The sequence below is a fragment of the Hoplias malabaricus genome, chromosome 8, assembly GCF_029633855.1.
Source record: "Hoplias malabaricus isolate fHopMal1 chromosome 8, fHopMal1.hap1, whole genome shotgun sequence".
Classification (NCBI taxonomy): domain Eukaryota; kingdom Metazoa; phylum Chordata; class Actinopteri; order Characiformes; family Erythrinidae; genus Hoplias; species Hoplias malabaricus.
In genome coordinates this window covers 34,066,628-34,090,803 of record NC_089807.1, presented here as the reverse complement: position 1 = coordinate 34,090,803, position 24,176 = coordinate 34,066,628, and the positions used below count along the sequence as shown (strand labels likewise).

Here is a 24,176-nt window from a genome sequence, read left to right as displayed (position 1 = left end):
CCAGACTTTACATTAGCTTCTGGTGTGAAACGGAACAGTATAAATAGAGATGACACTGATCCCCCATGTGGCCTTTTATGTAATTAATATCAAGTCTTGTGGCTCAGGTCTGGTCTTTCTCTTCCCTTCTTGGACATTTATCCAATTATGGGCATGTATATGCACACACCACACACTTCTCTTTCTCCCTGTAATTGCTTAGTCAAGCACTAGATTTCTGTTTATCTGATCAGCAATATATGCTGAAAACCTGTGTGAGGCATTTTTGTGTATAGGGATATGTGTTAGTGAATGTGTATGTGAGTACATATGTGGGTGGGTGTGTGTTGACATTGGGGCTGATAGTGTGTGTTGACTAGTTTACATTGACAAAGCCTGGATGTATTTAGCAGACCCACATTAATATGCTGATTCACACATATGCTTGTGTACTTCCAGAGAAGTCTTTCATGCAGAGTCCATGAAATATGAACATAGGTACAAAGAAAAATATTTAGAAAATTGATTATTCACATTATATGCACTAAGGAGCTGTGAACGTTTAGTAAATAGGTAACCTCTTAACTGCTAGTATGATGAGTAGCATGTCCATGTCACCCACTCTGATTAACGCTAATAAATTTTTCAGCATTGAGACTGTGTCGGTTCCCCGCAAAGCTTGTTATCACAAACGCCCAAAAATCAGTTTTAACAACCTAATTAGAATTAACACCAAGGCACTGCAGCGAACGCAATATTTCAGCACTTCCAGCATTAAATTAGGGCTTTTAAATATACGATCTCTAACATCCAAAGCACTCACTGTCTGTGATATTATTACTGATAACAAACTCTATGCATTATGTCTCTGCGAAACATGGGCTAAAGCCAATGAATACATTGCCCTAAATGAGTCCACTCCCCCTGGCTTCAGCTATTACAGTTGCCCACGAACATCTGGTCGTGGTGGTGGTGTAGCCACAATTTATGACCCTACCATTGACACAACACAAAAATCTAGTTATGATACTAAATCCTTTGAAGTACTTACTCTTAAAGTCACTGCATCAAAAAGGCAGCACTCGTTTATGCTCATCACAATCTATCGTCCTCCTGGCCCTTATACAGGATTTCTTTGTGAATTTGCTGATTTCCTCTCAAGTGTAGTTATCGTATCAGAAAAGGCCTTAATTGTTGGTGATTTCAATATTCACTTTGAGAAGGACCATGATCCACTTAAAATTGCATTTGAATCAATTTTGGATGCGCTAGGGTTCACTCAGAATGTTACTGGGCCCACTCATCAATGCAAACACACATTGGACCTAGTGTTAACACGGGGCATTGAGATAAAGAATCTATCCAATCTCTCGCTACATGAGACCATCTCTGATCACCATCTAATCACATATGAAATTGCGTTAAACTTTGATATTTGTCCACAACCACGCTATATTAGAAAGCGCACTATAACATCCTCAACAGTTAGTGATTTTATCAACAACCTTCCAGACCTTACCACCATTTCTTTTCCAACTCACCCAAATGACCTGGAGCTCATTACAAACAACCTACACCACTTATTGTGTACAAACCTAGATAGTGTTGCACCAGTCAAGACCAAACAATTTAGAGAGAAAAGGCTTGCTCCATGGTACAGTGACAGCACGCGTGCATTAAAACTGGCTGCTCGTAACCATGAACGTAAATGGAGACACACAAAACTAGAATGTTTCCGAATTGCATGGCAGCACAGCCTCACCGACTACAAACATGCCTTATCTAAAGCCAAATCACAGTACATCTCTTCCCTTATAGAAAACAACAAAGACAACCCTAGATTCCTTTTTAGCACTGTATCAAATCTAATTGGAAACAAAAAGGAAATCAACCCCATTGTTCCCTCTGATTTCTGTAGCAATGACTTTATGAGGGTTTTTAATGATAAAATTGCTTGCATTCGCCTCAAAATCCAAAATCAGTCCAAAGTCACATCGGCTCTCGTAGATGAACCCCCTGCCAGCTCTGAGGTGCACTTAGACTACTTGAATTCTGTCGATGAAAATGACTTGCTTAGTTTAATTAGCTCATCTAAATCAACTACATGCTTACTGGATCCTGTACCAACACAATTATTTAAACAAATTTTACCTAAAGTCATTAGACCATTGCTCACAATAATAAACTCATCCCTCAACATTGGATATGTACCAAAACCTCTGAAACTAGCAGTAATCAAACCAATTATTAAAAAACCCAATCTTGACCCTCTTGTATTCGCAAACTACAGGCCAATATCAAACCTCCCTTTTATTGCTAAGATTCTAGAAAAAGTCGTGTCACAGCAGTTGTGCTCTTACCTACAAAACAATGACATTCATGACATTTTTCAATCTGGATTTAGACCAAATCACAGCACAGAAACGGCTCTAACAAGAGTAACTAATGACTTACTCCTTTCACATGATAAGGGCTATATCTCTATTCTGGTGCTGCTTGACCTTAGTGCAGCATTTGATACCATAGATCATGTGATGCTTCTTGATAGGCTGGAAAATCTGGTAGGAATAAAAGGATCTGCCCTCTCTTGGTTCAGATCTTATTTATCTGATCGTTACCAATTTGTTTATCTGAATAATAAATCCTCTAATCATACTTTAGTTAAATATGGTGTCCCACAAGGATCAGTGCTCGGCCCTGTATTGTTCACACTCTACATGCTGCCACTGGGTAGACTAATCCGTAAGCATGGGATTCAATTCCACTGTTATGCTGATGACACACAACTGTATATATCAGCCAAACCCAATGATGTTGCTTGTCTACGTAAAATAACAGAATGTCTAACTGAAATTAAAGACTGGATGATGCAAAACTTTCTCATGTTAAATTCTGATAAAACTGAGGTCTTGTTACTAGGTACAGATACTCAGATACATTCACTCAGAAATGCTGCTATTAATCTTGATAATTCAACAGTAAAACACAATGCCATCATTAAAAACTTAGGTGTAGCCTTTGATTCGACTCTCACATTTGATACCCACATATCCAATACAGTCAAAACCGCCTTCTTCCACCTACGCAATATTGCCAAAATTCGGCATATTTTATCATTAAAAGATGCAGAGAAACTAGTGCATGCTTTTATAACTTCACGTCTAGACTACTGCAATGCGCTCCTGGCAGGGAGCTCGTGCAAAGCGTTACACAAGCTTCAGTTAGTTCAAAATGCAGCAGCCAGGGTGCTCACTAGAGCTAGAAAATTTGAACATATCACCCCAGTTCTCTCGTCCCTACACTGGCTACCTGTAAAATTTCGCATTGACTATAAAATACTCCTCTTAGCTTATAAATCTCTAAACAGTTTAGGCCCGCAGTATCTTACTGAACTTCTCATACCTTATCGCCCGTCACGTACACTTCGTTCACAGGATGCCCATCTACTCTTTGTTCCTCGCATTAAGAAAAACACAGCAGGAGGAAGAGCCTTTTCTCACAAAGCTCCTCAACTCTGGAATAGCCTTCCGGTTACTGTTCGGGGCTCAGACACACTCTCAATCTTTAAATCTAGATTAAAAACCTACCTTTTCAAACAAGCTTTTGGTTAATCACTCACCTTCAGGTTACTCCTTCTATATTGGTGTTCGGGCTGGTTTTCATATTATCACTGTTCTGTATTAATCCTGTCATATCACCATAGCTACAGCATTCTTAGTTAGCTTTGTAGTAACTGCCAACAACGCTGTCTGTCGCTGGGTTCTCTTGCCTGATCAGTGGAAGCTTTTTTCGCAGGACAAATTTCCCCGTTCTTTACCATGACCCTACTAACCTTTTGTATTTTTATTTGTTCCCTTTGTCTGGCTTTCTTTCTCCTGTCTCTCTCTCATGCTTTGAGATGTCCTGCTGCTCTCCAGGTTTTGCCCTGATCCAGCCCGTGTCCTGTACAAGATCCTGGCCTTGCTAAGACTCATACATCACTAATATCATCATCCTCACCATTTTCATTTCTACTTCTCCATCATCACTAATATACTACATTTATATTACTATAACCCCTTCACTTTTACTTCTGTTCTCTATTGTGTCTCCGGTGTCGACCCGAGGAGGATGGGTTCCCCGTATGAGTCTTGGTTCCTTCCAAGGTTTCTTCCTCGTGTGCTGAGGGAGTTTTTCCTTGCCACTGTTGCCCCTGGCTTGCTCATAGGAGGCTTGGACCCGGATCTCTGTAAAGCTGCTTTGTGACGACTTTTTGTTGTGAAAAGCGCTATATAAATAAAATTTGATTGATTGATTGAGTTTATTAACTTTTAGCAAGTGGTTAATTAATGATTAATGATCAATTAATAGTAACTTATAAGTAACTAAGTTAGTAAGATAAACATATTTATACAATGTGTTGAATACTGGCAACTAAACAGACATATTTACTGTTACTGTAGATATCAAGGAGTATAGCGTGTGTTTACAGCAGTTTCTTTTATTCTCATTGTGTAAAAATGACTTTCCCTTATGAAGTGTTTATTAATGCTATAGCTCAGTTCTAAAATACAGTAATGCTGTCGCACACTAACCCGGTCATGGTTCATTTATTGCAGGTTAATAGTGACTTCTGATCAACAGAAGACTCAAATATAATCCTACTATACACACATGTTTAAAATGAGTTAATTTACCAGCAAAACCTACCACATTAGGTCAGTCTGGATTCAAGTATTTTAATCTGTTTATATTCCAGGGTCATTGTGCTGTATAAAGACTCGGGTCTGAAATTGAATATTACAACTGCATAAATATTTAGGACATTAGAAAATAAACAGTTAATAATCTATTGAAACAATCTTAAATACATTAAATAAATGCATTGTATTTTACAAATTTATAAGTGCTTACAACTGATATGTTACTATTAAACAAGTAATGGTTACATCTGTGTTAATAGCTAATTAACTCCTTGCTAAAAGTTAATTAATACTTAAGACACCGGCTTTAAAAGGTTTTAACAGTACATATATTCAGAAGCAGAAATCTGAAAAAGTTAGTGACAATAACTGCAGATTTGCGATTTTTTTTAAAGCAGCTGTCTATGGCCACTTTAGAGCTATATTGCTGAATATATGTACTAAAAAGGTAAATGAAACATAGAGAATATCTTTAAAACACGTCAGACAAGTGACAGTAACAGCACGGCTGATATGCTCTAAAACTACTCTGTATGTACATAAATGTCAAGAAATCTCTTATATTGGTGAATTAACTGGTGTATTCAGCCTTTTAAAATTCTCCCAGTGCTAAGAATTGTGTAGTTATGCTATACATTGACTATACATTGCATGGTGTTTTCTTTTCTAATCAACCACAAAGAGCATGCTATTTATTTACAATTTTTATTCAGAGTACATACTGTGGAGTGTGGGGAGCTTGTGAGGTGCACTTTTGTAACTTTGGGGTGTTTTTGTGGTTAATTTAAGTTTTTTTTTTTTTTTGTGGATGAGTGTTTTTGTGTTATTTGAGTGTTATTTCGCCTCCAAGAGTTTGGTGTTGAGGGTGGATAGGAATTTCCTTCAGTTCCACCTTACACCAACCCCTAATTGCTACTTGTTCCCTTACTTCCTTTCTCAGGGCATTTTTAAAGGGAACATCTACAATTGTGGGAAAACACTATTCTCTGGTTTGTTTGTGTTCAGAAGCTCCATTTCATTTAAGGTGGAATGATTCGTTTGAGGAGAAAAGTACTACAGAATTACCACAGAAACTAATTTCTAACTCGAGTTGTTTTGTAGCACTTTTGGTCTGGGTTTACTTTCATGCAGTTAGAGTTTAGTAAGTTAGAATCACACATTTAGAGTCAGTTCTATCTAGAGCTAATATAAGTCAATATGATCCACCTATGGAGCAGCAATATAAAATTGACCTTATTTTGGTTCATACTTTTCAGCATTTAGAGGTCTCTTCTTTGTCTAAAATGCAGAGAGAGTGAGAGAGAGAGAGAGAGAGAGAGAGAAAGAGAGTGAGAGAGAAAAAAAGAGAGTGAGAGAGAGAGAGAGAGAGAGAGAGAGAGAGAGAGAGAGAGAGAGAGAGAGAGAGAAACCCCATTATATTGGACTGAGACACTTTTTTTAGACCTATTTACAGACACTGGGGCTTTATAAACACATTAGGTTTTGAGCACACAAACAGACTAGAGAGCAGAAAATGGTGAGGAAAAATCCTCTGAATTTTCTAAAATTGGGTTTACCTTCAGTGACCCTGAATAATATAAAGTGGCTACAGAAAATGAATGAATGAATGTGAAAATGTTACTGAGGAAGGGAAATACAAGAACAAAGAACAAAGAAGAACATTCGAAAAGTAAACAAAGAAGCTACTGATGTTCTCAGAGCCCAGTTCAACTTCACTTAAGGTGCCTGGGATTACTGTAATTGTGAAAAATAGAAATTGCAACCAACCTCTAAGATTGGGTCCTGGAGATAAAGCTGAAAGAAATTCTCCCAAAAAAGGAAGCTGTAATAAAAGCAATGTGGACACATGAAATACGGAAATACTTTATATTATTTTATGGATTTATTGAGGTCTCTGTGTAATGTTCTGCCATTATACTGTCTTTGTCTTAACTAATTAAATAGTCTGTTTATTTTAACCTTACATTGGGATATAGCTCACACTTGGCTAGGTGTGCTAGCTATCGACAGCACACACACCCACACAAAACCAGATCTTGGCAAATCATCTGATTTTCACTGGAACAAAATTATAAGGGCAGTGACTGGCCTTTCATTTCAAGCCTCAGTCATTTTGTGGGGTTCTATTCCATAGAGGTCAGAAAAACAATTAGGGAAGGTGTAGTAGAAGTGTAAGGAGGAGAGGAGAAGATGTAAAATTGATGGCGCACAAGGGCTGGGTTGTGGATGGGACATTAAACTGGTGTGAGATGGGTCGGTAATGCGTGGGTGTTAACCTCTGTATGTCATTCTGCGTCATCAGTCAATGCGGGGTGTATGTGCGTGTCTGTAAACTGTGAACGTGTGTGAAAGTCTGGTCAAATATGAAAGCTCTTATTCTTGTATATAATTAGCTGCACTCTTTCCAATTGTTCATTCTGGCTTTGTGAAGCAAGGCGTTCAGGATTATTATTATTATTATTTTATGTTTCTTTTCTGCTTCAGATAATGCCACTGTCTGGTCAGCCTTGTTATAACTTTAGATGACCGGTTATTGCTCTCGGGTCCTGTTTCAAACCTGACTTGCTCATGCAGGTTGCAATGGAGTTGACCCTTTCTCTCCCAGGAGGTTACTGAGGTGCTTGTTCCATCTCTCCAGGTGCTCTCCTGTCATCTCAAGGCTTTAATACTGCAAATTTCTCCTCAGCTGGTCTTCCTCAGCTGACCATCAAGCACCCTCAGCAGTGTACATTTTCTTAACGAAGACTGATACAAAATCTAGATGAGAGCACAATAAATAGAAATCACCTGAAGACGAGAACTATGACATAATTAGCACTTTTGGCCAAGAAAAGATATATATCATATATTTAGGGGGGCAATGCTTGAAGAAATGATTCTTTAAGAGTCAACTCCTCTTCACCAACTAAGCTTCCTTTTATTTTTCCTTCTGCTCTCATTGCAAATAGAGATGCTGCTCAGGGGGATGGCCGTAACCATCCTCATTCATTGTCTGTAACCGCTTATCCAGTTCAGGGTCCAGAGCCTAATCGGAATCATTGGGCGCAAGACAGGAACACACCCTGGAGGGCAACACACACACACTCCCTGATGTGGGCATGAGGAGAACACACCAAACTTCTCACAGACTTGAACCCACAACCGCTAGGTCCCTGGAGCTGAGTGACTGCGACACTACCTGCTGTGCCACCTTGCCGCCTCATACGTGCCCCATGTCGCAGGACTTTGAGGAATTCTTAGGGTGGAATGAGTCAACTCTATTTCTATTTTAAACCAAAATCTCCTCATAATTCTAAAGTAAAAACCTATTTCTTCCTCATAATCATGTAACATAGTAGCAGAAACTGGCTGTGGTGTGTTCTTTGTGCCATGGGTAAAATGTTTTGTCTGAACAGAAAGCAAAAGGAAAGACAATCACACTTAAAGTACACAAAGATATTGAAAGTGAGTCAACTCCAAAAGAATTGATTCTTTGAGCGTCTGTGAGTCACTCTTAACAGCAGTTGGACAATGACAGTTGAAATTCTTGGACTTGACCCAGTCTCAGTGGGCAAACACCTTTTGCAGTGCACTTTGAACTTACAATGTTAAGGTTAAATAAATGCAAAAATGCATTGGAAAAGTAGACAAAGTAGAAAAGTAGAAAAGTAGTTTCCTTTTAATAATTTTAGATGGTAACATGAATTTAAATGTAACATAACTTTTAATCTATTGTTTATGAAAACTGGTAAATAATATATTTAAAATTCATTCATTGTCTGTAACCGCTTATCTAGTTCAGTGTCACGGTGGGTGCAGAACCTACCTAGAATCATTGGGCGCAATGCGGCAATACACCCTTGAGGAGGCGCCAGTCCTTCACAGGGCAACACAGACACACACACACACACACATACACACACGGACATTTTTGAGTCGCCAATCCACCTACCAACGTTTGTTTTTGGACTGTGGGAGGAAACCCACGCGGACACAGGGAGAACACACCAACCCCTCACAGACAGTCTCCCGGAGCGGGAATCGAACCCACAACCTCCAGGTCCCTGGAGCTGTGTGACTGCGACACTACCTGCTGCACCACCATGCCGCCCTATATCTAAAATAATAATAATAAAAAAAAAACTTTCAAATAAATTACTAAACTAGACGTTTTTCAAGTTAATGGGCTAAAACTTGACTAAAATGTATTTTCTGAAAAACATATGTCAAAAAAATATATTTAAACTAATACACATTTTAGTCAAAAGACTAAACTAAAACTGAATCAAATTCAGCTGCCAAAACTAACATTGCCCTTCAACATGGCTGGTCTTTAATCTTCTGAAATTTGGTCATGATTCTCCACTGCTGTTTTTGGGCTTATTCTCTGAATCGATACAAAGCACTTTTGTAAGTCTGTCTGTTTAAGAGCGTCTGCTAAATGCTGTAAACATAAGTGCTGTAAATATAGGATTCACATTGTAAGAAAATGTCTAAGATCTCAATGTGAGCTGATGGTTTGAAGTGTTTTCAGTGGAGATGTAAGGAGACAGATGGTCGGAGAGTAATACTACGTGATGGGCATTCAGAGATGGGCAGAGAGATAGAGAGCAGGGATGAAAAATAAATATAATTTCTCAAACACAATGATAAATCATATCATTTTATTTAATGGATTCATCCAACTTTTTTTTATCCCTTTTGATATATCCCTTTTTTGATACTGTGGTCCAATTTCCATTATTTTATTTGTTTTACTCTCTCCCTCATCTGTCTTGGGGGTGCAGAGGAGTATAGAACACATACAAGTAAAAGAATATACAAAAAAAGATAATACAATCTGAATCACAGAACATTCTTCTGTACTTATATGTACAACTAGGTTTTGTTTTTTCTATATGAATGTAATGTAATGCCAGCAAGAAAAGAAAAAAAACAAGGATAGGAGCAAAGGAGTGCTGAGCTTTTGTATGAGAAGGATAGAGGAATAAAAGAGAGCAGACAGGAGGAGATGCTGGCTGGGGCTGTATTATTGATGAGGGAGAAGGGCTGAGGTTTGAGTTGTTGGGCCTGTGTGCCTGTCGTGTAGTATTAATTTGCATCGTGATTGTGGTGACAGGAACAGGACATGGCTGCAGATCTAGTTTCACTAAGATCCATGATTAATTCAGATCAATCTCGCATTCTCCCACTCTCTCTATTTCTCTCTCTCTCTCTCTCTCTCTCTCTCTCTCTCTCTTTCTCTCTCTGCCACACTCTATCTGTCTCTCCCTCCCTCTCTGCCTCGCTCTCTCTCTCTCCCTCTTTTGTTTACAGTCCAAGTCTTTGTCTCAGGTCAGGAAATGACTCAGATTTACAATACAATCAGTAAAGCTAGACAGAGCTAACAGGATTAATACGCTGTCTAATCCCTATTGTCTAAACATTATACAGTAATACTCAGACGTCAGGAATTCAGCTGGGATTCATATGATGTATTATGCTTTATACAGTCAGCCATCATTAGACACATATGTATCTTTATATTTCAATATCAATTATATGGCATGTGGGTGGGTGATATGTAATTTAATGGCAAAATGATGATCTGTTGTTGTTATCGTGATAAGTAATTTTGTAATATGCATTTCTATATCATGGTGTTTGTCAGTGCTGGATAAAGTGTTTGTTACCCCTGATTAAATTTGCCCATATTTAATTACCTCACTATTACTTCAAACCCTTTATAGAACAAAAAAAACTGTACTTAAAATATGTTATTTTGGAACCAATAATTTGCACTAAATCACTACTAATATTTAATTTAAATTATATTAAGTTACACTTAGAACGATGGAGCAGCAGGTAGTGTGAGGAGGTAAGCAGGTGACTGTCCGTGAGGAGTTGGGTGTGTTCTCCCTGTGTCTGTGTGGGTTTCCTCTGGGTGATCCTCCAGGTCCAAAAGCACATGGTGGTAGTGAATGTGTGAGTGTGTGTCACCCTGTGAAGGACTGGCGCCCTCTAAAGGGTGTGTTCCTGCCTTGCGCACAGTGATTCTGGGTAGGCTCCGGATCCACTGTGACTCTTAACTGAATAAGCTGTTACAGACAATGAATGAATGAATTATTCTAATGGACAGACCATGTCTAAATAGTCCCAATAAAATGACAACATATAGTATTACAAATTAAAATACTTGTATATTCAAAATATACTACTAAAAGCTACTTAACTACTGTGTATTTAAATCGTATTAGAAGGTCAAAATAACATATGAGGTGTCTATTAATGTTAATTTAATATAATATAAAATACTTAGTAGTAGTGATTTAGTACACATTAGTGCTTCCAAAACAACATAAATTGAGTACACTTTTTTTCCACAAGGGAAAGTAACAGATTTTTATACCCACCAGCTTGCCCAAGGTTTCTCCTAAAATCATCTGTATTCACAGGGAGTTTGTACTCTGTGAAAGCTTTACAGTAGATATTGAAACATTACTGTGAGGATTTGGCATGAAGTCATGAGAACATTAGTGAGATAAAGTGATCTTTGATGATGAGTTTTTGATTAATAATGCCAATCCAGCTCATCTTAAATGTATTGAATGGTGCTTTATCCCTCCAAAGAACACAGTTCTACTCTTCCACAGCCTTATTTTGGGGGACTCTATAATCATCTAACACTCGTTTTTGCACTGAATTGTTTAATTATTGTGCATCAACTTTTGTGGATGCAGATTAAAATCAGGGGTCTTGCTGTTGGTCACTTAAATCCCCTGGCAAAACTAATCCAACTTGATTAGAGCTAGAGAGCCTGTAAAGAGCAATGAGTTCAGAGCAACTGCATAATAACAACAAGCTGATAGGATATCAGTTCATTATGCTATTATCCTTATTATGTTTGTTCGTTATTATAATTGTTTTTGGTTTTTTAATTAGTTTAAATTTTTAAATGATGAATAAGAATGTTTGAAAATACTTTCACTCTTTTTTGCTTGATTTTGCACAATACTTTGTTAATGTGTATAATATTAGGCTACAAGACCTTAATTATAGCGTTTTCTGTAAAAACACTACATGCCTCATATAGCTGGTTCTCACTCCTCAGGAATCAAATATTATTTTTCTTGTAATGTATCAGAAATAGGCCCCATTGCTTTGTGTTGTTAAATTTGAGACACATTTCTCTCCCTTAGGGTTAAGACCTTGACATGTTGTGACACTTCAATGGCTGATATTTCAGGACCACTCATGCACCTCAAATATTATATAATATCTTGAAATCATCTTGTCAGTAAGTCTAATATATCTTGTTACAAGTTTGTGGTAAGTGCGTTATATTATTTAAAGGTGCACTATTCAGCTTCAGCAGTGTTCCTGTCTTGGTTATTGTAGTTTCCCTACGCCCCCACCTCCTAAGCAGAGCACTAGTGCATTAGCTGAGGTAAACTCCATGGGCCAAGCATGTAATCCATAGCAAAAAAGATGGATATTGTGGTCCAGAGTGCAAGTTTTGAAACAGGTTTTCTCAGATGAAAAATACACTTATGCTAATGTTATTGCTAAAACAGACATTTTTTTATAGCTTATATGACAGTTGATCTCTACATTTAATGCATCCGGACAGCGAACAGACACATTCACGCTAATGATTATTCCCTGAACACACACACACACACACACACACACAAAGAGAGAGAGAACAGCAGGCAGCCACCTTTGTCAGGGAGTATTTTGAGGATTAGACTAGTGCTCATGGGCACTTCAGCCATTCCTGTTCGTTTGAGGATATGACCTACAACCTTCCAGTCCCAAGCCCACTTCCATAACAATTACACCATGGCTGCTCCCGACTTAATTATTTTTAAAACATTTAACTAAAGCACCAAGTGCACCTTTAACCAATTTCTAGACCTTTAGACTTTTAAATCTTTTTGTCTAGAGAAAGTGTCCTATTCTACTACTAGAATGTTTTATTTAAGATAAAACCACACCCAGTTGAACCACTAAAAAGTACACTGTAAAAAGTTATATTCAATTAGAAATACTATTTATTTCAACTCATGATATTAAGTCAAGTTTGGCTTGAATTACTGACTTTAAACTGCTTGTTGTTTCAACTTAACTTCTTACATTGAAAGCACATGACTCATTCCAACGTAGGTATTTAAGTTAAAAGAAGTATTGACATTACATTTTACAATTTAATAATGTTTGAGGGCCGGTGTCAAGAAAAACATCCAGGGTCATAGCTGCCTTCAACGCTCTTTATTAAGACTCTCTAAAAAGAACATCATTGAACAAGAATAAGCAACAGGCAGCATTTGGGTGTGGTTTGTAACGAGAATCAGCCGGAACCTTACCAAAGCTGCTATTACTCCAACCTTCACAGCACACAACAATGAAAATAAAACCTCAAAAAAGTGAAAAAGGTGGCCCCGCAGTGTATTCTGGGAGTTCTTCCTGGCCCTACCAATGCCCTGCCCACAGCCATAACTTACAGTTTCAAGTTAATTTCACTCAAATTTCCTCTTCAATGGAGTAATTTAAAAACTTGAGTTGAAAGGCTGAAAACTCATAAAATCCTGTTGAAATAACAAAACTTTATTTGATAAGTTAAGGTATTGACAAAAATATGTTGTCATGGCTTATTGATAACAATTTTTTACAGTGTAGTACAGTGTAGCTCTAGGGTTGGGGGTTTGAGTCCTGCTCCGGGTGACTGTCTGTGAGGAGTTTGCTGTGTTCTCCCTTTGTCCGCGTGGGTTTCCTCCGGGTGCTCCAGTTTCCTCCCACAGTTCAAAAACACACATTGGTAGGTGGATTAGTGACTTAAAAAGGTCCATAGGTGTGCATGTGTGAATGTCTGTGAAGGACTGGTGCCCCCTCCAGGGTGTGTTCCTGCCTTGCACCCAGTGATTCCGGGTTGTGTCTGGACCCACCGTGACCCAGAACTGGATAAGCAGTTACAGACAATGAATGAATGAATATCTTTAAATTATATTTTAGTTACATATTTTTTTCCTATAAAGTGTAACTCACAAGAAATGATCAAATGTCATTGTAGTATTGGAATGAAACAGTGTCTGCTCTTTAATGTGGCTTAAACAAATGGTGCTGACCATGTTTAACATTGGTTTAGAATGGAATCTCTAGTCTGGCTCTAGTAGTTTGGGTGCCACACTGCTCTAGGGTCTTGAGGTCATGGGTTAGTTTGGTACGATCCCTGTATGATGTGTGGGTTTTCTACCACAAACCCATAACACATGTCCATAAGTTGATTGCTTTTGTGGCATTGTCCACAGATAATGTGTGCGTGGGTGATGATCTGTGATAGACTTGTGCCCTCTCCAGGGTGTGTCCCTGACTTGAGACTAATGATTCATGGTAGGTTTTGGAACCACCACGACACTGATGAGGATGAAGTGGTTACTGAAGATGAACGTATGAATGAATGGAATCTGTGACACTTCAAGGTCTATAGGGTATCAGTAAAATGGCTCTTTCATGATATAAGGAATAATTAATTTGGAGGGCCTCTCTGTGGTAGAATAATCTTATTTGTTATTAATAATTATTACTTATTAATTGCAATGAATATTATATTATATATCGATTAGATTCAGGATGTGTTCACCTGATATTTCACCTGCCAAGATGTAATGTGGTGGCAATCTGTGCTGTAAATTGTTGTGATGGCCGGCATAAATGCTTGTCTGCATTAAAGGCAACGTACACAATTCTGGAAATAATATTCTTACAGCATAACATACTCCTGCTCATGTTTGTTTTCATTCTAAAGCTTTGCATCTTTTAAGGTAGAACCATATGTTTGAGTAAGAAGTCGTCTGTACCTTGCAATCACTGTTGTTAAATATATTACACTCTGCAACTGTAGGGGGAGCCCAGGAGCAAAAATCCCAAGTCTTATCTAGTGTTCCTTTAAAGCAACAGCCAGAATCTAGAAACTAATAAAACAGTGTCAGTGTTTGTATGTTGTTGTATAAGAAAACTCTTAAGTAACATGTTAAGTATCATGAGAAGTATATTATGGTTAATTGTTCTGTGGACTTTGCCGTATTTGTATCATGTTGGGTTCCTGGGTTCATTTTCTAGAATGATCCCAGTCCTGAAATGCAAAGCAGAAATGTTTGGCTGCTTTTGATCATGCACCCACCTCTGTGGGTTCCACATAAACAGGCTTATAATGAATGAGCATGTTTATTCAGATATAAAATGCTGGCTAAATCAAATTACCTAGCATCTGTCTTCCTGGGAAGCATCTTGGGATTTTATTGGAAGGGACAGTGCCGTGTCAGTGGAATTAGATTTGGAGCAGACATCAAACGTATGGCTTAATTAGAGCTTTTACTCTCGCTCTCTCATTATGGCAAGTCACACACACTTGCCTAGCAGACCCGCTCTTACTGGAGATATTACTATTATCATTACTGTCCTCATTAACTCTTTCTATGTCAAACTCTTTCTCTTTTTCTCTCTCAGTCCCTTTCTTCCAGTGGTATGTTATATTTTTAAACAAAGGAACTTATCTTTGTGCTCTGTCTTTTATAATAACTTGTCACACTGTGTTTATATAGAGGATAATAGTATTGTCATTATCATAGTCAATCTATTTCTCAACCTGTTGCTTCCCCTTCCCTGCTGTGCATCATCTCTGCTCAGTGCATTATCACAGAGTTTGTCTGAGCGGTGTCTGGTGACGTTACATTTACTTAAGTTCAAAGACTCTGATGCTAACTTACTCTTAGCTATTACTAACCTAACCCCAACTTTAAACCTCCCCCTAACACAGGTTTGTACTTTACAACATAATGTGCATTGCATTGCACAATGCTTTCCTAGTAAAGAAGAAAATTGTCCACAATATGTCTTTGTAAATACATATACAAATACATCCCCACAATGTGCTATACATCTGAACCAGACAAACACACGCACACACACATAATACACATAATAGCCTGTCACACACATTTATCTAATGGAACAGGCTTATGGATATGACTGTAATCATTATCACCCTTATCCACTCTTATCACCTCATAGCTCCCTCCAACTCTCTCCCATGAAAGCTGACAACACTGGAGTGCTGAATAAGTTTCTACCTATTCTTATCTTTCTCACACATATTATAAATAAAGCTAATTCTAAATGGTTGCTTTTTTATAAATTTGGTCTTGAACATCAACAACATAAAGTGTAGCTTTACATACCCATTCAACAAGCCATTTCAAAAGCTTAATGTCAAGCCCTGTGTCATGCAAAACATAATGATCTGCCAAAGCTGATTTGACATGTGGTTAGAAAGGAGTTCCAAATTTTTTTAAATTGTTGTTGATGTGAGTGAGAATAAATGGCATAACATGGCAGGCATGGCATTTATATGTTTGTAATTAATGCAGTCCTTCTAAACCACTGTGAAACCACCGTGTACACTTCATTCAATACCCATCATTCAATGCATACCCACACCTAAAGAGATGCAGACTGCTGCAAATATATTATATATTTCACTGGCAATGTTCGAGGATGTATAGTATTAATCTGTTGTCAGTCCTGGGGTGATTTTGCCAAAAATGATGGGAGAGGGAAGTCTGTAAAGGATACTCCAATAATGGCTCCGAATACTATCACAAACTCTCAAGATCACAAAATCTCAAGAGATCCTTCTGTTTGGACCAAATGTTCCTTAAACAGCTGTTTAGAAATCTATCCTTCTTGCACTGCAGCTAAGCTTTTGGAACACCAACATGTGAGTAAGACTTGACACCACAGATGTAATCCAGCAACGTCAATTAAGTTAAAAACGGTCATGGTTCTGCGTCTAGGAAACCTAGACTGTGTTCCAAATGTGTAGTACACATTAATACTCTACAGTTTATACTATGCACTCATTTTAAAGAGCATAAGTGTGCAGGTTAGTATACTCAGTATAAACACACTACACTGTTTCCTACTAACAAAACATGATGTAGTGTTGCTATGACAACACACATAATACCAAGCTGCAGCTGAATTGCTGTATGCCTTATTTGTCAAAGGCTCAAATATCTCCCTCCACACTGCATAGTGCACAGTGTAGGTCATAAAATAACGATTTCTGCACTAAAATAGGAAGATATTAAAAAAAGTTATATTTGATGTAAGCTTCATGCCTCTGTCGAATATTTAGTGCAATATCTGTTTGTAGGTATTAGTGGTATTAGTTTTATAGTTTTTTGTGAAGTGCACCATGTAGGGAGTAGGGTACTATATGCGACAGAGCCCAAACTTTCCAAAAATTCCAAAGCTCCTCCCTTTCCCTATGACTGATTCCAAGAATGCGCTGTGGATATTTTTTGTATATTCAACTTTTTTTCCACTTGTATTACATACTCAAACACTAGTAAGAAACAAATAATAAGTGCACAATTGGGATGCAGCTCTGGATTTAGCTTTTACCCTCAGGAATGTTTTATTCCTGCTCTAGCTCTCTGCTGGCTCCACCCCTAGGCATTTACACACACCTGGGGTGACTCAAGGACTCAGTTACTCTTCTTTATAATCTTCTTTCTCTGTGTGTTGGGTTTCGAATGTCTGTGTAAAATCCCTTGTTTGTTGTCAGAGTTCTGAGCCCTTCTTGTTCTGGTTTTTCATGTTTCCTATTCCTTTGCTTTCTGCTTTGGATGTTGTTTATAGATTTGCCTGCTTTGTGTTTGACGGTCTGTGTTTTAAACCCCACCTGTCCTGAGTGTGATTGTGAGCTTAACCCCATTAACACTACTCAGCACATACTGTAAATTCGCCCTACACACCTCCACTGTCACATTCACGCTAATTTTTTCATGTTATTAAGCATATTTTATACCTTGCATGACCACTGGATTAGGAACACCTACCTTGTATCTACGCTCACTGTCCATTTTATCAGCTCTACTGATCATACAGGAGCACTTTGTAGTTCTCCAATTACAGACTGTAGTCCAACAGTTTCTCTCTATACTTTCTTATCCCCTTGTCACCCTGCTCTTCATTGGCTAGGACCACCACAGAGTAGCTATGATTTGGTGTGTTAGTGTGTCTTGCACTGTTACGAGTGGATCAGACACAGCAGTGTTGCTCGGTTTTGTCTGGTTTTCATCAGTTCTTATGTCCTTCCAGTCTTTAAATGTCACATTTCCTGGTGGATTTCAAGCTATAAAAACTCTGCTCCAGCCATGTACATGCCTTCTAGACAGATGCATCTACTGCGCTGTCTTTGCGTTGTCTAATGTGTAGGCAACCTAACACACCACCACCACTAAATTAGTATCATTGCAGCACTGAGAATGATCCAACACCCAAATCATAGCTGCTCCGTGGTGGTCCTGACCATTGAAGAGCAGGGTGAAATGGGGATAAGAAAGTATGCAGAGCAACAGAATGACTACAGTCTGTAATTGTGTAATCCATGGAGTTGATAAAATGGACAGTGAGTGTAGATACAAGGTTGATGTTCCTAATAGTGCATTAGATACAGTAATAATCTATTTAACATATTACAAGGCATATCAGAATTTCACAGAAATACTTGGCAGTATAAGAACTCCTCACTCCTTCTTCTAAAAGCCTCTGTTTCTCTCTGTATTCCCTCCACACCTTTAGGATTCAAAGCCTCCTCGATGACTCTCATACTTCTGGCGATAGTTTAACACAACAGATAATAAAGTGTGTGCAGGCAGAACCCTTGTGATAGCGTTTGAAGCTGAAACAGCTCCTGTGCTGAAACGGCAGCCACGCTGGATCCCAGTGTCTGGGGCAAGAGAGGGGGGGGTGGGATTTGTCATGCAAAAGCAGCTACTTTTTGAAACAAACCAATTAATTATTTACAGGCTTCAGCAGAGCAGGGAAACTTAATTTATTGTTATCATAAGAGGCCTGCACTTTCTGTGCCTGGAGAGAGAGTAGGAGGTAGAGAGTGAAAGTGAGACTGTTATCTCTCATAAGAGAGCCCTGGTCTCTGTACAATAACAGGGAAGTATGAACTTGCTAAGATAGGCCATCATTAATGAAATCCAGTGGGGTGTTATGAGAGGAATAATGAAATGCTGTTTTTGCTTCACATGACCGCTAGCGAGGGCATTGTTACTGCTATGCCGAATAATCAGCAGTGGGTTATGTGGCAGACTCTTCATTACTTTCTTTTTTATTTTGCATTCATAAGGTCAGCGTGCAGTCGATTATAGACCGCGCAGTGTCAAGCAGCATGTTTTTGAAGATGTGGTAGCCTGAACCCAGGACTGATGAATCTGCCCGTCAGAAGTTATCTTTCTGCACATTTTCCTTCTGAACATGTTGTTGGTGGTTTTGCTGATTAGGATGACAGATGACAGGTGACAGATGAGGCAGAAGCGTACACATTAATCAAAGAAAGGTAGCTCAGTGTAGAAACTGGGCTTGTAATAAGTGGGAATTTTTTGCATCTTTTTCACCATGCGATGACTCTGATGACTTTTAACCAGTGCTGTCAATATTAATAGGGTAATTCATACGGAAATTCATTCACTCATTCATTGTCTGTAAGCGCTTATCCAGTTCAGGGTCGCGGTGGGTCCAGAGTCTACCTGGAATCACTGGGCGCAAGGCGGGAATACACCCTGGAGGGGGCGCCACCCCCTTCACAGGGCAACACACACACTCACACATTCACTTACATACTCACACCTACAGGCACTTTCGAGTCGCCAATCCACCTACAAACGTGTGTTTTTGGACTGTGGGAGGAAACCGGAGCACCCGGAGGAAACCCACGCGGACACGAGGAGAACACACCACACTCCTCACAGACAGTCACCCGGAGCGGGACAAGAACCCACAACCTCCACGTCCCTGGAGCTGTGTGACTGCGACTTTACCTGCTGCGCCACCGTGCCGCCCAACACTGAAATTTAATGCATAAATATTTTAAATGTAAATTAATAATTTTAATAAATTTGACCATAACTTCAATCCATAATTCACACTTTTTGTGATGTCAACACAGTGTCCCTACTATTGAAGGTCTTTGTTGTTACTACTCTAGTCAGTGCTTGTGTGTATATTAAAGTTTGTGCTATTCACCTCAGCATATGCTTCCGCCTACTTGTTCTCCACACTCATATGTGACACTTGTCTATGAAAAACCACAGTGCTCTGTTCATTGCATATGTACTAATATTCTGAAATGTTTTTGGCCCAGAAAAAGTTTAGTTCCACTAGGTTAGAATCAGTTACCATCTGTTTATTATGCATTTGAATTAGTAGGTTATATACAGTTTTGGTGTCTATATTTCCCATGCAATTTTAATGCGTTTATTTAATACACCTCATGTATGTAGGCGTTTTCAGGCAAGTAGTGCATACCACTTCTATTTCTACAATTTTTTTTTGGCTGATTTAACCCCCTTTGGCTGTTGGAACAGAGCCCATTTCTATAAAGAACTTAAAGATGATATGTTATACCTCAAGAGTGGCAAGCCAATAATTATCAATGTCAACTAACATTTTCTAAAAAGAATCAGAGGTACTAAGAGGCTTTTCTTAAGGGCCTTTTTGTATGCTGTTTATGCCTCATATGTCCAGTGCTTTTGCATGTTCCTTTTCATATTCTGTCACTGTCCAAAGAAAAACCACGTGTCTCCATTTTTGTCCATTTTCAGTTTAATACATCATTTGAACACAGCAGCTGTCCTTCACACTCTGTGAAAATTCCATGATGAATAGAAAGAAATTACTCCAAAATTGCTTTGAATAAAATCTTGACACTGACTTCAATAGAAATGTAAAAACATTTTATTTTCTTCTCTTACACAGTTACTACTTTGTAGATGCATATTTTTCTTCGGAGAGTCACAGTAAATTATCTCATGGTTTTAGCTGTAAGTTCCAGTCTTTTGCTTGGGTTGCACAAACATGACATTCCTCTTATCTCTCGGATTTGGCATCATCTCTGAGATCATAGGGCAGGGGTCCAGTTTCATTGTCCTTGGACAGGACAGCCAAACACCAACCACCAACACCCCCCACCACCCCACCCCAACCCAACACACACACACTAGGGCCATCAGCAAGCGTTTGTGATCACAGCACTGGAATTACTGGGCAGCAGGTAGCTAGCAAATTAGTGGTGTAAGAAGCTGTAATGTGGCTGAAGGTTAGCATTAGTCTGCTTTTATAGCTCAGATTGGCCTATAATGCTGGAAGTAATTGTAGGATTGATTAGTAAGGAACAGTATTCTTTCTCCAGTGTGGGTGTGGGTGTGTGTGTGTGTGTGTGCAGGGGGGTGTAGAGGGAGTAAGCCGTTCCGGCAGGGGGAGCAGAGAGAGTGTTTAATCGACTTCCCTGGTTTCTGCCTTCATCAGCCGTTTCTGCCCATGTCTGCCAGCAATATAGACAAATTAGCTTTAGGGCAATCAAAAGACTATTCAATTTATCACTTCCCTGCTACTAACAGCCCCCTTTTCCCTGCCTTGCAATAAAACCCAGAGACAGAAAAGGAGCAGTAAAATCATGGAGTGTAATGCCAGGGACAATTTTCCATCAAACTGTATTATCTATGAGGTGTTGACCAGAGATGCTCACAAGTCATCTTTTTTGCAACGCTAAGTCAGGTCTCAAGTCTCAGTTGCCCCTTTCACACATGCATGTTACCCGAGTGTACTGCACTGTCTTATATTAACACATTGTACAATATCAAAACTGATCAGTTTAAACTCATTTTTAAGTATATTTTGTAATATTTAAGCTATTTTTCATTCTGCAAAACATTTTTCAGTATTTTATTGTGCTTGGCACATCACTGCATGGCATTTTTAAAGCATCAGGTATGAAATGAGCTTACCAAAAAATATATCAGCAACTTATTCTCAGGTGCCTTAAGTGACCCTTGCCTCCCTTATCTGGAGTATGGAGCAATAAACAAAAATAGCTGTTTTAACTTGGTGTCAGAATTTTTGTATTTATATAGAGATGTGGACATTATGAATAACCAATATATATCTCAAAGTACTGTATTAAAAAGTATTAATAGTATTAAAGTAATAGTATTAAAAGTATTAAAGTAATGTATTTAAAACTGCTTATATTTGGACTTAAATATATTTATCTGTGGCTGATTATTTAAATGGGGAGGCATGGTGGTGCAGCAGGTAGTTTCACAGTCACACATCTCCAGAGTCCTAGGGTTGGGGGTTCGAGTCCACTCTGGGTGACTGTCTGTAAGAAGTTCTTCGGGTGTGTTCTTCGCGTGGGTTCCCTCCGTGTGCTCCGGTTTCATCCCACGGTCCAAAAGCACATGTTGGTAGGTGGATTGGTCACTCAAAATTGTCCATAGGTGTGAGTGAATGGATGAGTGTTTGTCACCCTGTAAAGGACTGGCACCCCTTCCATGGTGTGTTCATGCCTTCCGCCCAGTGATTCCGGTTAGGCTCTGGACCCATTAATGATTATTTAAATGAGGTGTGACCTACCAACATGCACTTTGTGTTCAGCACCCAAGTATAGACTCATATTTCAGCCTACTACGTCCAAATATAATGCTAAGTTGTGCCCCGTCATGTCCATAAATTTGGCAATGAGAATGTGGAGGTGGCAGTCACTAATAAGTAGTGGTTGTGTGGTGAGTAAAGTGGTTACTGGTTGCAGAGATCCAAACCCAGCTTAGGAATCTAGTTGCAGTCTTGCAATTAGTAGTTTTTTAAGATTTCTTTTAAAGTCTTCCAATGTATGGTTAGCATTGAGCGAGTCTCAAGACCAAGTCTCAAACTTGAATCCCCATCTCTGGAGTTAACATATGGGAACCTATAAGTTGTGTATGTTGGTGTATGTAATCAATTTTCATCCTTTTGTAAAAAGTCCAAAACTCTAAATATGTAGGAATCTACAGTAAATGATTACCAGCAAACAGGTCAGGGCTTAAATATGCTCGATTCCTAACTGAGAAATTTCATTTCATATTCTGCAAACCAGGAAACACAAATTGGAGGTGTTGCGTCTGGCCACAGTCAAACTCATTTTAGTCATATTTCAGTTATGCATGGAGTGAATGAGGGAACCTGAATAGCAGAGCTCTTTGGAAACGTCATGCATTTCCCACATGTGTCAAAATTGGCATGCATTTAATGGCAGATATTTTCCAGTCTCAGCTTCTTTATAGTGTCTGGCTTGTGAAAGGCAGCAGCTAGCGGCTGCTTTCTTGCTTCTATTCAGCATGGGTTTCCTTTGGACATACACACTTCTGCACCTATGATGAAAGCCTTTTTAACCTCACTGCTTGAAAGAGCCATAGAGTGCTATATGATGGGGCTGGTAATAACTTCTGAACAGTGCTAGGGTAGTTTTCCTCACACATCCAGGGCTTTAGCAGAACATATTAAAAGGGACATATTATGTAGAAATCACTTTTTTTCATGCATTTACATAGTAATGTGTGTATCAGCACCATTTACCATCCCACAAACTGTAATCAAGACAACACAGTCTGTTTTTTTGGGATGATAGAAAACATGTGCTAAAACGAGCTGTTCTAATTTGCTTCACTTTTGACATGAAGTGCTGAGACTTTAGAATTTATCTGTAACAAACTCCTCTTGGTATCTCCAATCACAGTGCTGGACCTGGATTTATGTGAGAGTGCAAGACTCTCACAGTGCTGGACCTTGCTTTATGTGAGAGTGAGTAATAATGTTGACAACAAGAACAGAAAAGAAAGAGAACAAGCAAAAATGCCTTAAAACAAGAGTCTCTGCTCACTTCTTCCTGCCCATGCTGTGTGCACACGTTGGAGTAAATAGTGGCTCATTGTCATTTAAAGGAGCAAGCGCTAAACTTAAACATATCCTGAAAAGGGCTGTTTAGACCAGGAGTGGATATGGCTGTGGTGCTTGATCCTTGTGGCACGTTACACACATTTAATCAAGACTCTGGGGAACTGTGTTACTTGTGGAGAGGCATATAACATGTCCATTTTAAGTAACAAATGCCCCAAGGTAAATCACTTAGTCTGACTGGTGCAAATATTGTTCTGTTCTGCTCTGTGTAGACTTAATTATTATTGCTTGGATTTATATGTAAATAGATCATTATAAGATAATGAGACAAGCTGTAAATATAGTTGCAATATGTCTGAATAATTACAAATGCAGAGGAGCAATTATTTGCATTTCTGTTATTAGCAAAGCTATCAGTGTCACAAGTAATGTATCTCTATGATTGTGACTCTAATAACGAAGGGAACAAACAATGTTATGAATCAACTCATAAGTGTTTTTTTTCTTTTTCTTATACTAACATAATCAAATTCACCAAAACTCTATTATTACCCCCCCCCCCCCCCCCCAATGGATTGCTTTTAATATAAAGTAGTGCTATAATCTTAGGATGTTATCAGTCATTACTGTTACCAATTGTAATTTTAGAATAAATAACAATACAGTGTTCACAATAACAAATTATTTTACATCTTACATTCACACTTCATAGACTCTTACGTCCAATAATTCCCTGCATTTGCTAGAATGCCTACACTTTCTCTCAAA

General features: G+C 38.7%; 1 protein-coding gene across 1 annotated transcript in view; it reads left to right on the top strand.

Moving 5' to 3' along the window:
- The window catches only part of dntt (deoxynucleotidyltransferase, terminal), a 145,736-nt gene that overhangs the window by 107,359 nt on the left and 14,201 nt on the right, over positions 1-24,176 (top strand). The window lies entirely within an intron of this gene.